The following is a 12,435-nucleotide window of genomic DNA, read 5'->3' as shown; positions in this document are numbered from 1 at the left end:
GTGCTCTAAGAAAATGGATATCACTTCCTTCCGAAAAAAAAAAAATAATAATAATAAATTTTAACTTTTGGTTTCAATAAATGAAGTGTTAAAAGATGAAGTAGCTTTAATAATTTCCACAAAATGGCAATTATTAATCTTCTTATATTATTAATTACTCTTAATATAAAAAAATGATTATAAAATAAGTAGTTTCTGTGATACTATGAAGGTTTTATTAATAGAGTTATGATCTGACCTTCATCTTGACACGTGTAGTTAACAATTATTAAAACATAAATGCTAGATTTCTACATTATTAAAAGTTTTACACCTATTATCACATGTTTACTAAACTCAGAATATGAATATTTTCTGGTATTAAGTATAGAAAATCCTCTATTATTAAGTTGAAAAATACATTCGACAATATTAACTTTTAACGAATTTAAAAAAAAAACATATATTCGAGCTATTTTTAACAATTTAGTTAAATAAAATAAGCTTTATGTATGCACAAAATTATATTGGGTTGCAGAAAAACATATTTTATTAAGTCAACTATTTTTAGATTCAAAAATTTGTATATAATTTTAATACTTAATCCTAAATTACTTTTATTAGGAAAAAAAAATCTAAATAATTATCAAATTTTTCTTTTCGATGCATTAGTAAATTGGGTCGTTTGAGGTCACACCTTAATACTAAAAATTTACTATTAATAATAAAGAAAAATATCAATAATTTACTAACTGTATACAATAAAAAAAATGCCTGTAAAATCAATTTAATTAAAAAAAAACTAAAGCATCTATAATCGTATTATTCACTTAAAAGTAAATCTAAAGTAAAAAAAATTAGCTGTAATAAATAGTTTTTTTTGAGAATATTTAACAAAAGAAGAGAATTTAAATTAAATAATTACTTTTAATAGACTTAGAGACAGTTTTTATACATATAAAAAGTAATTTTCTATGTGTAATAGTAAAGATATTGTCGCTTTAAAAATGAATATATTACTATAAATTGTATGCAATTCTCACAACAAATTTTACTCTCAGGAACAGTTGCGTGTGTTTATCATTTGGCAGAGCATGCGCATTATAATGGTGACGTCGCAGTGGTTAGCTCAGAAAGAAGTGTGCTTGGTGATCAGATAGCATTCTCGCTATCAGCTTCTCTCTGTTAACAGCAGGAAATCCTTCCTTTATACAGTTGCATAAATTAGTAAGTATGATTTAAAATCTTCGAAATAATTAAAAAAAAATTTTATTAAGAATAATTTTCGTATATTTATTTTATAACGTTAGATTTTAAAGTATTAAAAATATTAAAAAACCCTTTTATATTAGCTTTCCTGTATAGACTATTGTAATGTAAGGAAGAGTGATTTACAGGGGGATTTCTTAATATCAATGCGCATCCTCTTAATCAGTTTCATCTCGAATTATTAAGTTAGTTATTAGTTCAAGTATCTTTAATAATTTATTAGTTCATTTGCAACATTAACAATATTAAATTTATTCTAACCATCATAATTCTAATGGATTGTGAATGCATTAAATTAGCGAATTGTAACTTTTATTAAATCTCTTATACGTTAATAAAATACAATAACAATTTACAATGATTTTATTTACTAAATTTACTTTTTATATATAAAATTTACAGTGGTAAACGATGAAATTTTAAGTTAGAAAGAATATATATATATATATTTTTTAATATCATACAACGTTGAGGAAAGTATAAATATTATAAGAAATTATATTATCTTTAGTAGCATATTGTTAGCTGAATTATATCCAATTGACGCTATAAAATTTAATTATGTTGTCAACAGTAATATTGTCATAAATTTAATGTGCGTCGTTCTCGATTATTCGTTTTCTATTACGAAATATAAGTGACATGTGCAACATGGAATTGCGCTAGTTATAAAACCCAAAAAATTAATTAAATTAATAAATAAATAAATAAAAAATACATATATATTCCTACAACTTTATTTTAACAATAAAATTCGTGTAATAAAAATTGTAATTTATATTACTTAAGTCCATAAACATTGATTAAATAATAGATTTTCTAATTAATATGTTGATGAGAATAATCTCCTTTGATCTTCGATAATTGTTTATTATTGTCTATTATTTTATAATTAAGCAAAAATTAATTATTAATAAATTCATTTTCTAAGTCTGTAGACTAGGATTTGCTCGAAAAAATTATATATTCTGTCAAAGTTTATTAACATTAAAGTCTAATTAAGTCGATAATTAAGGTTCGTAGTTAATATATTATTTTAATATTAAGATATATTTATGTAAATTTTAAATAAAAATTAATACAATTTTATTATATTTTATCGTAATTTAAAGTGATTTTTATCAAATACATTCAAAGATTTTCATGTGTTTGGTTAATAATGCTAAAAAAAAAAACAAAAAGATATTATAAAAGTCGATATTCCTCTCTTATGTATGTCAGTGAACCAGTTATAAGTTATTATATTTAATAAATTTCGTATTTATTTTTTTTTAAATAAAGAAGGATAAAATGAATTTTCACGCAAACAATAAAATTTTATTCATTTTCATCTGACAGTTAAAATTTTTCCTACCAACAAAATGTAGGTCACATGTACTACGAGAATATAAACTCTTCTAATTTACAAATAATACAAGAATTCTGATATATATATATTTTTTATATCTAATTTAAAAGTGATAATAAACTTCTAGTAAAAAAAATTACTATAATATCTAGGCATAAAATGTAGGTCCTACTTTGTTTTTTTTTTTATATACTAAAGTACAGATAATATCATAAGATAAAGTGTTATTGATTTGGGTGGAGAAGTTTTAACAGTAGTTAAAGAAGAAGATTTTTTAAAAAATATATGTGTGAATGATATATTATTTACACTATTTAGCCTTTAATTTTAACGGATTAAATTTAATTTTTAGAGAGAAATGTCTAGAAACGAAATTAATTTTCTATTTTAAATTATAATTAAAGGTATTATTAAAAAGAATTAACCACTAAAACAGATTAAAAAAAGTTTCCAGAATGGAGTTACATAAATGACTGGCATTACTCTGCTGCTAATAGGGAAAGTATGATTTACAAGGGCAAAACATTACTAATTTGAGATCGAGAGCATATATTTTAAAGTAAATAAATTAAAAATTGCAGCCTGGCATTGTGAATATGTCATTTTATTCTATTTTATAATATATATTACGGTATATACAGTGTTTCTACATGTGTCACGTATAGTTTATATATAAGAAATGCGTGTTCAATTTTTCTACGTAGATAAAAAAATATATTAAATTCAAAATGCGGACATAAATTAAATGAGAAAAAAAGGGGGAAATAGAAAATAAATAATTCTGAAAATATTTTTAGTTTGATGCTGTAGTGTAAATTTTTATAGGATTTTTCACAAGATGGTTTGTCATTGAAGATTTATTGATAACTCTACAATTGATACTTTTATAAGTTAAAGAAAAATCTTAAAAATTCTATGTTCAAGGGAAAACTTTGTTGAATTTTAGACAAGTTTAAGCTTGAAAGAACATTGAAGACTTTTACTTCAATATGGTGGAAAGTATTGAGATGACAAATAGACACCTACTTTCTTTGAGATATGATTGATTAAGAATAGAGAGTTTTTTTCCCCTTTTAAAAATCTTATTTTATAAAAAATTTCTACTCGAAATTCTATATTTATATCATAAAATAAAATGTTCTTGATTTCTCTACTTGATATTATAAATAAAAATATAAAATATCAACTAAAAAACATAATTTTTATAATTTATTTATAGTATTTTTCTTTTTTAAGATTTAACATTTGAAATTGTATTTTTACGTCGTTAAAACTAACTGTAAAAAAGTTAATTCTATTCTAAAATTTATTAAAAAATTATTTTAAAATATATTTACTTTATTTTATTTATATCGATCGAATTTCGTTAAGTATTTTAGCGAAGTTTTCTCCAATGTTTATCTTTAAAAAATTCAATCAAGTTGACCCGAGGGAAAATTTTAAAATCAGAATAAGCTTTATATTGTTCCTGAAAAGGATAAAAGATTTGAAAATAAGTAAAAAAATGCACATACATTTATAATTGTTTTATTCCATAGATTTCTATGTACATACCAGCAAAATGCTTCAGAATTTTCATTAGAATTAATGATTTTTTTTGTGTGTGTGTTTAATGCTTACATGAAGAATATTTGTGAATTTTTAATGGATTTTTATAATATTTAAGTAGAAAACTGTGTGTTTCTGTATATAAATCAACAAAGTACTTGAAAGTTTTGATTAGAATTAATGTTTTTAATGTCTTCTACAAAGAATCTTTCTGGATTTCTGATGACATTTAAGTAGGAAATTGTATGATTTTGTGTATATNATTCAAAATGCGGACATAAATTAAATGAGAAAAAAAGGGGGAAATAGAAAATAAATAATTCTGAAAATATTTTTAGTTTGATGCTGTAGTGTAAATTTTTATAGGATTTTTCACAAGATGGTTTGTCATTGAAGATTTATTGATAACTCTACAATTGATACTTTTATAAGTTAAAGAAAAATCTTAAAAATTCTATGTTCAAGGGAAAACTTTGTTGAATTTTAGACAAGTTTAAGCTTGAAAGAACATTGAAGACTTTTACTTCAATATGGTGGAAAGTATTGAGATGACAAATAGACACCTACTTTCTTTGAGATATGATTGATTAAGAATAGAGAGTTTTTTTCCCCTTTTAAAAATCTTATTTTATAAAAAATTTCTACTCGAAATTCTATATTTATATCATAAAATAAAATGTTCTTGATTTCTCTACTTGATATTATAAATAAAAATATAAAATATCAACTAAAAAACATAATTTTTATAATTTATTTATAGTATTTTTCTTTTTTAAGATTTAACATTTGAAATTGTATTTTTACGTCGTTAAAACTAACTGTAAAAAAGTTAATTCTATTCTAAAATTTATTAAAAAATTATTTTAAAATATATTTACTTTATTTTATTTATATCGATCGAATTTCGTTAAGTATTTTAGCGAAGTTTTCTCCAATGTTTATCTTTAAAAAATTCAATCAAGTTGACCCGAGGGAAAATTTTAAAATCAGAATAAGCTTTATATTGTTCCTGAAAAGGATAAAAGATTTGAAAATAAGTAAAAAAATGCACATACATTTATAATTGTTTTATTCCATAGATTTCTATGTACATACCAGCAAAATGCTTCAGAATTTTCATTAGAATTAATGATTTTTTTTGTGTGTGTGTTTAATGCTTACATGAAGAATATTTGTGAATTTTTAATGGATTTTTATAATATTTAAGTAGAAAACTGTGTGTTTCTGTATATAAATCAACAAAGTACTTGAAAGTTTTGATTAGAATTAATGTTTTTAATGTCTTCTACAAAGAATCTTTCTGGATTTCTGATGACATTTAAGTAGGAAATTGTATGATTTTGTGTATATATCATCAAAACACTTAAATTTTTTTTTATTAAAATTAATGTTTTAATATCGTACACGAAGAATATTTCTGGATTTTTGATAAATTTGTATAATATTCCAGTAGAAAATTGTGTTTTTTCGTGTATAGATCAGCCAAACACTTCAACGTTTTGATTAGAATGAATGTTTTCTTTAATTTTCTAATACATCTACAAAAATTATTTGAAGACATTTTGATGAATTTTCATAATATCCGAGTAGAAAATTGTGATTAAGTTAACAAAAGTACAAAAAAAATCGATTTAGTGCATGTACTATTGATCTATTGGCACAGAAAATTTCTTTTATGCAATTTTTGTAGAAATGAATAAAACATTTCGTGATTACAACTCTAACATCATTATATATTTTTGGCAAATTTAAGAGGATAATATCCAATACTTTTTATTTTATAATCATATTAAAGTAGCCCCATGACTGCTCCACGTAATAAACTTTAACATTTATAAATTATCTACGTCATAATAACGATTAAATTCGTCAATAAACGAACAATTAAAATTCAGACTTAGTATTCATTATATGAATATTTCAAAAAGATTAATTTGAGATTTATATAAGAAATTAATTATATTATTATTAATAGAAGTAACGAGTTTGTTGAAAAATTTATCAGCTTGAAAAATAAGAATGTCGTAGACAGACACACACACACACGATTACAGCATCGGATATTCTTATCATTAACTGTCAGAAACAGAAGTTATCTGATCCTTGATATCATCCCTTTACACTGCAATAAGCATCCATTTTCAAAAATACTCTTTCGATACCGATTTATCAATATTACTCCATGAAAAACATCGAAATTTTCCACCATTTCGTGAAGAATATTAATTCGTTTTTCACTTATATCATCAATTATTAACTCTAATTTAATTTGAAAACGGCTCTTAAATTTCCTTTGAAACCTTAATATAGCGCTACCCCCGTAAAGCGCCGACTAAGCTTCTTTTACTTCACTAAAATCCATGACTTTCAAATCTGATTCTTATCGTTATAGATTCCTCGGTTTAGCGCCGAATTCGATTTCGGAGCGACGAGCGGTGTCGTTATATCGAGTTTTGAACAGCGAGCATTCAGATTATTGGCGATTAAAGGGAGTGCGAAAGGGCTTTTGAGGCTTATTTTCTGGAAGATATTTTTGAGATAAATTAATAAAATTTGAAATTTTATTCTTGTTTAAGTGTTTAATTTTGAAATTTAATCAAAGAAAATACTCTATACATATACTGAAATGGAAAAAAATAGATAGAAATGTTCATCTTGTTTGTAATCTCTAGAGGATCTCTGCACAATCCCTAAGGTGAGGATGGAGAAGAAAGGAATCATTTCTCTGTTTCTTTACGAAAAAATAAAAAAGAAAAAGAAAAAAAATTAAGTTTTACAAGTAAATTCAACGAGAATAAATAAAATAAAACAGTCGATAATTCGAATTAGCGTAAGGATAAATTATAATTAAATAAAATATTTAATGAATAATGAAAATTCTTCTACGTTTTACTAAAACTAATTTTACATTTTTTTTAATTAATTAAATATTGTCAAATTCGTTTCTATTCTCAAGATTTAGTTACAACTTAATATAATTATTGGAATTTCTTAAATTATTTCTCGAAAATTGTTTGATTGTATTAAACAGGACGTGACAAATCTCATTTACTACTTTCGTACAGCCAAACCTCGATATAGCGCTCTCTTGTATAACGTGGCGATCGGATCTTCTTCCTAAATGTTAAATAGGGCTTCTTCGAATTACTTAATTTGCGATTTTACGTTATAAAGAGGTAACGTTATCACTAAATCGATTGACCTTCAACCTCTCAAACTTCGAATTTGTGTATACGTTACATTGTTTTATATTTGGAGGATCATCAGTTTAGCAACTACATTCGATTTAATGCCAAATTTTGATGCGTTATATCGAGGTTTGACCGTATACAAAAATCTCGAGAATTTCTCTACTGTACGAGTATAGAAATCTCCGTTATAACTCTCAAATGAGCAATAACAACTTGGTTTTAATGAGAAATAAGGATATAAAAAGGTTTTTATATTGTTTTGTAGTATTGTTGCTTATGTTATAGAATTCGAATGAAGTGTTACACTCGAATAAAAATGAATCCCTTAGAAAAATGTTTTCCTTAAAAAGGGAAATAAAAAGATTAATTTGAATAGAAATTGTTTTTAATTTTCTTTATTCACGCGTATAATTTTCAGAATAATAAAGCAATAATTTTATTGTTATTATTATTCGATGAATTGTTTCTGTTTAGATCTAAAAAATTAATTTATTTCTTGTGAAAATTTAATAAATATTTTCGGTAATTTAACTCTTTAAGATATAAAATTTTGTTATAGAAAAATAATAAATTTTTGGGGGGTTAAGAATTTTTTAATTTATTAAAGTTTTAATTAATTTTGTAAATATTTACAAGTATAAAATAATTAATTAATAAGGAAATATTTTTTAAATAAGTAAATCTGAAGTTATATGGATTTTATGATTTAGATATACGTTCGAACCTTTAACAACGGACATCTCCAAACGGCGGTAATTTGGGGGGAAACGTTTCTTTTTGAAATGCATTCAAAATAACCTCTAAACGACGGTCATTATTTAGGAAAGTTTCTGTTGACATGCATTCAAAATAACATTTAAACGACGGTCATTTTTTAGGAATGTTTCTGTTGAAATGCATTCAAAATAACCTCTAAACGACGGTCATTTTTTAGGAATGTTTCTGTTGAAATGCATTCAAAATAACCTCTAAACGACGGTCATTATTTAGCAATGTTTCTGTTGAAATGCACATACTCTAAAATAATTTCCATTAATATTTTATGTTTCCGTCAGTGGCCGTCGTTTAGAGGTTTGGCTGAACAGGAATATTCTTTATTATTATGGTTTCTTTTTTTTGCCAATTTTTATTTTGTTTCCGTTGTGATCGAATAAAGAATTGAATATGATTGAACCAGGTTAAATTGGACGTCAGTAAAAGTAAATTCGTGTACGTCATATTGGAAAAATAATCATTACTTCTTGTTATTGAAAATAAAATAAGAGAAGAAAAAAAGTCAACACTTTCTTCCATCATAATTCATAATTTATGAAAACTTTTTTTTATTATTTATTATTCTTCTGAATTATTTCTAAGAATATTTTGTATCGAGTATCGAGTTTTTTATCAAATTTAAAAAGAAAAAATTCGTTAGAAAATCTTTTAAATTATTTCTAAACATTCGATTTTTATTGATTTATCTTCAAAATAGCAAAAATACTGCCTAACCTGTTAACGACGGCCACTGACTACTGTTGTAATCGAATGGTCGTTGTTATATTTCTTCTTAAAAATTATTGCTGTAAGAGGGGCCGCTTTTTACAGGTGTACGTTGTTGGGAGGTGGCCGTTATCGGAGGTTCGACAGTTATTTAATTGCGTTAACTACACTTATTTCATGTTAAAAAACATTAAGTTTAAGCGTGTTGTTTATGAGAATGATTTAATTTTATTTAAGGAAAATTTTGAGAGCAGAAAATCGTTGGTTTTTCGATTTTAAAGCCTTCAAATCTTTCAGATAATAATAAAAACCGAATTTCTTAGTTATTTTCTGCTCCATTCCAGCATTATTTGTACTTTTTTTTAAAATGTTAACTGCAGAAAATGCATTAAAATTTTTAAATTTTTTATTGTATGACGAAAGTTTGTAACGAAAATTCGTAAATTATAAGTGTTTTGTGGCGTCACAATAAAAATTTAATCGATGAACGGGGCATTAAATGTTATAAAATTTAATCGAAATTGTAAGCAACATCGAATGAAATGTTACAGAATAAAATTTAGTGTTATGTCTCGTACCATTGATACAGGGGCACGTTTATTGATTACGTCAGTCTCGTGTGATAAATATGCTAATATTAAACAAAACATATAGAATATGTACATTTTAAATTTAATTTTTGAATATTTCTCATCTTCTAAACTCAACTTCACTTGGATAAACGTGCAATGAAGATTCGTCCTAAACAATTTTTCTTGTAAACATAATTGCAGTGTTGCTTCGTGGGCTCTATGCTATAACACAACATGCCCTCCCTACTTCACAGAATATTAAACGTGTTTTATAGCTTTTAATTTCGATTTTAACGTGTTATCCTGGTTGAGTGTCACACTGCAAGGTGTTATCCTGTAGACTTTGAGAGTCCTGGTTCGAATTCTTTTTAGATTCCTATAGTTTATTACATTGATCTTCATAGTTTACTCTATTAAGATTATAAACGCTCATAATGGACCTAATTTTGACAAGTCGTACAGCTGTAACCTCACGTTATCAAGCATTATGTACTGTACAGCTTAATTAGGCCTATGTACGTGTACTGAGTAAAAAAATAGTTAATAAAGTAGGAATTTAAAAATATAGAATAAATTTCTACGCTTAAATTCGTTAAATATTCACTAATTATGCGTTTTAATCATGAAAAATTAATTAATATTTTTAATTTATTGCTTTATAATACGTTGATGAAAGAGGAGGAAGAGAGGGAAAGGAAGAGGAAAAATATTTTTTATTTATGAGATATTTCTCCACAATCTTCTCTTGCTCTTCATCTTTCCACTTTACTTTATGTATAGATATTCCTTTGATCTCTTCATGTATAATAAAACATCTGCAGAATTTCCACACTTTCTTTACAGATTTTATAAAAATATGAGCATTTTTACCCATTCGAATGGAGTAGAAAAATATAAATAATTATAATTTATAGAAACTTCAATAAAAATTTAAGTAAATTAAATGATAGCACTCATTGAAATCGTTTAAACTTCTATTAAATATAATTAAACCACGGAAGATGTTAATTAAATTTTAAATTAATATATACTTTAATTTAATCGATTAATTATTATTTGTTTAAATTGATTTCTAGTGTAATTTAATTGATAATTTATTTATTTATGTATTTATTCTTTTTCTTTGAAATAATAAAATAATAAAGGCAAATAGTTTTTGAATTATTAATTAAAATCACTTTAAAATGAACGGATTTTTATATAATTTATTTTATTTTATTTTTAAATTTATCTTCGGTAACCTGTTTATGCTGTAAGGAAGACGTAGAGATTTTTTTTAAATCTGAAGATATTATCATTTCAAAGGGATCTTAAGAGGTTGCATCTTGTATTGTAAGTTGAATAAGTGTATATATTCAATATAAATTCACAAAAGAAACCTCTAAACAACGGCCACCTTGCAACAACGACCACCTCTAAACAGCGGACATTTTTCAGGAATTTTTTTGGAAAAAGAATTACTACACAATAACCTCCAAACAACGGCCAAGGAAGGTCTTATTTCCCTTGTAAAGTATTAGTAATGTATTTAAAATATTTATAAATACAGACAGCAAAACCTCTGAACAACGACCACTAGAAGTAACAGTAAGAAATGGCCGTTGTTTGAAGGTTATTTTGTACGCGATTCAAAAAGAAACGTTCATAAAGAAATAGCTGCTTTCTACGGGTGGCCGTCGTTGGGAGGTTCAACTATATAAATTTTAGAATATTTAATTATAAAACTTTATTAATTTATTAATGAAACGAGTGTTCGGTAACGTAAAGCGATTATAACTTGTTTTTAATTCGTTGCATCTTGAAATTTGAAGATGGTTACGTAAAAAAAATATATATGAAAATTCCAATTAAAAAAATAAAATTAATTAAAAAAATTATTTTTTGAATTATTTTATAGAGAAAAATTGCAAAAATTTTGTAAAAAAACTCAATAAAACTGTTTCAAAAAAGATAATTAAAGCATAAATCATAAGCAATTGTATCGACTTTGAAATTTGACCTTAAAACTTTATACGTAATTCGAAAGTTTTAATATAAATAACGAAGTAAATTTTTCAGAGTTATTATAAATTTTCTTAATAAATTATACAAATAAGAATTTTACAGTTAATTAATAAATTAACAACGATGACCCTTAAGGTAATAGACCCTATATTAAATAATGTACAAGAGTTTAATCCCGGAAGCTATAGAACAAATGCATTAATGGCTTGAACAAACGTTACTTACACATATTTAATTAAAGAATTTCCTTTTATATTGTAGGCAGGACACTGCTTAGTTATATTTATTACGTTGCTGTACAGTTAACATTAAATTGTGTATATTGTAAGCTGGAATATTTTCGCTTTCTAACCGAATAAAATGAAATTTTTATGCCAAATTTTGCTTGATCTATTGAACAAAACGGTAAACAATCGTTAAAATAGGATAATATTGCTGTGTATAAATGTAATTTAGAGCGTGATGCTGATAAACTAATGCCTAGAATTATCTTGGGATAAGGCAAGGTAACGCAAGGAGGTGCCACCAGAGAGTACTCTCTACAGGAAGCTGTTCCTGTTTAACTGCTAAACACGTGCATAACCCGGAAAACTCCACGTAGCCAACCATTAGTGGTTTGTCCTCCCAAGTAGGGAACCGGCCTGGACGTGATGGGGGCCTAGCGGCAAGAGGTCCCTCAGTAAGTCCGATTCCGGAGGATGGTCGCTGTAGCCGCTACTAATAAGATTCTCAGGGAGGACTTGTCTTCGGACGAGATAAAAGGAGTCTAGTTGATTGGGCTTGTCTGACGCAAATTGGTAGACTTGCCAATAAGAAGTGAAAGCATAAGCGGGTGCCCCTTGTGGGGCCTTACTTGACAGGTGCACTGCTGAAATGCAAGTAAAGATCCCTGCTGCGCTAATCGCGCGGCTTGGCCTGAGTTCCCCTGCCCTCGATCGAGCACCGCTCTCGATGGCAGCAAGACGACCCCCCCCCCGCTTGTCGCACTCACAGGTGAAGTTTCCAGTGTCTCTTTTGAACCTGAGGTTGCTGTATGCTGGATCTC

At 25.9% G+C, this 12,435-nt stretch overlaps 1 protein-coding gene across 1 annotated transcript in view; it reads left to right on the top strand.

The window, feature by feature from the left end:
- Nucleotides 1–1,093: 1,093 nt before the first annotated feature.
- LOC111634019 (dual 3',5'-cyclic-AMP and -GMP phosphodiesterase 11A-like) overlaps nt 1,094–12,435 on the top strand; it is a 31,981-nt gene continuing 20,639 nt past the window's right edge. The window contains exon 1 of the mRNA XM_023378701.1: nt 1,094–1,206. The gene's annotated coding sequence lies outside the window, so the exon portion shown is untranslated. The remainder of the gene's footprint in view (nt 1,207–12,435) is intronic.

The sequence above is a fragment of the Centruroides sculpturatus genome, unplaced genomic scaffold (assembly GCF_000671375.1).
Source record: "Centruroides sculpturatus isolate CEXI.00-Female unplaced genomic scaffold, Cexi_2.0 scaffold54, whole genome shotgun sequence".
Classification (NCBI taxonomy): Eukaryota; Metazoa; Arthropoda; class Arachnida; order Scorpiones; family Buthidae; genus Centruroides; species Centruroides sculpturatus.
This window is presented reverse-complemented; position numbering and strand designations above follow the sequence as displayed.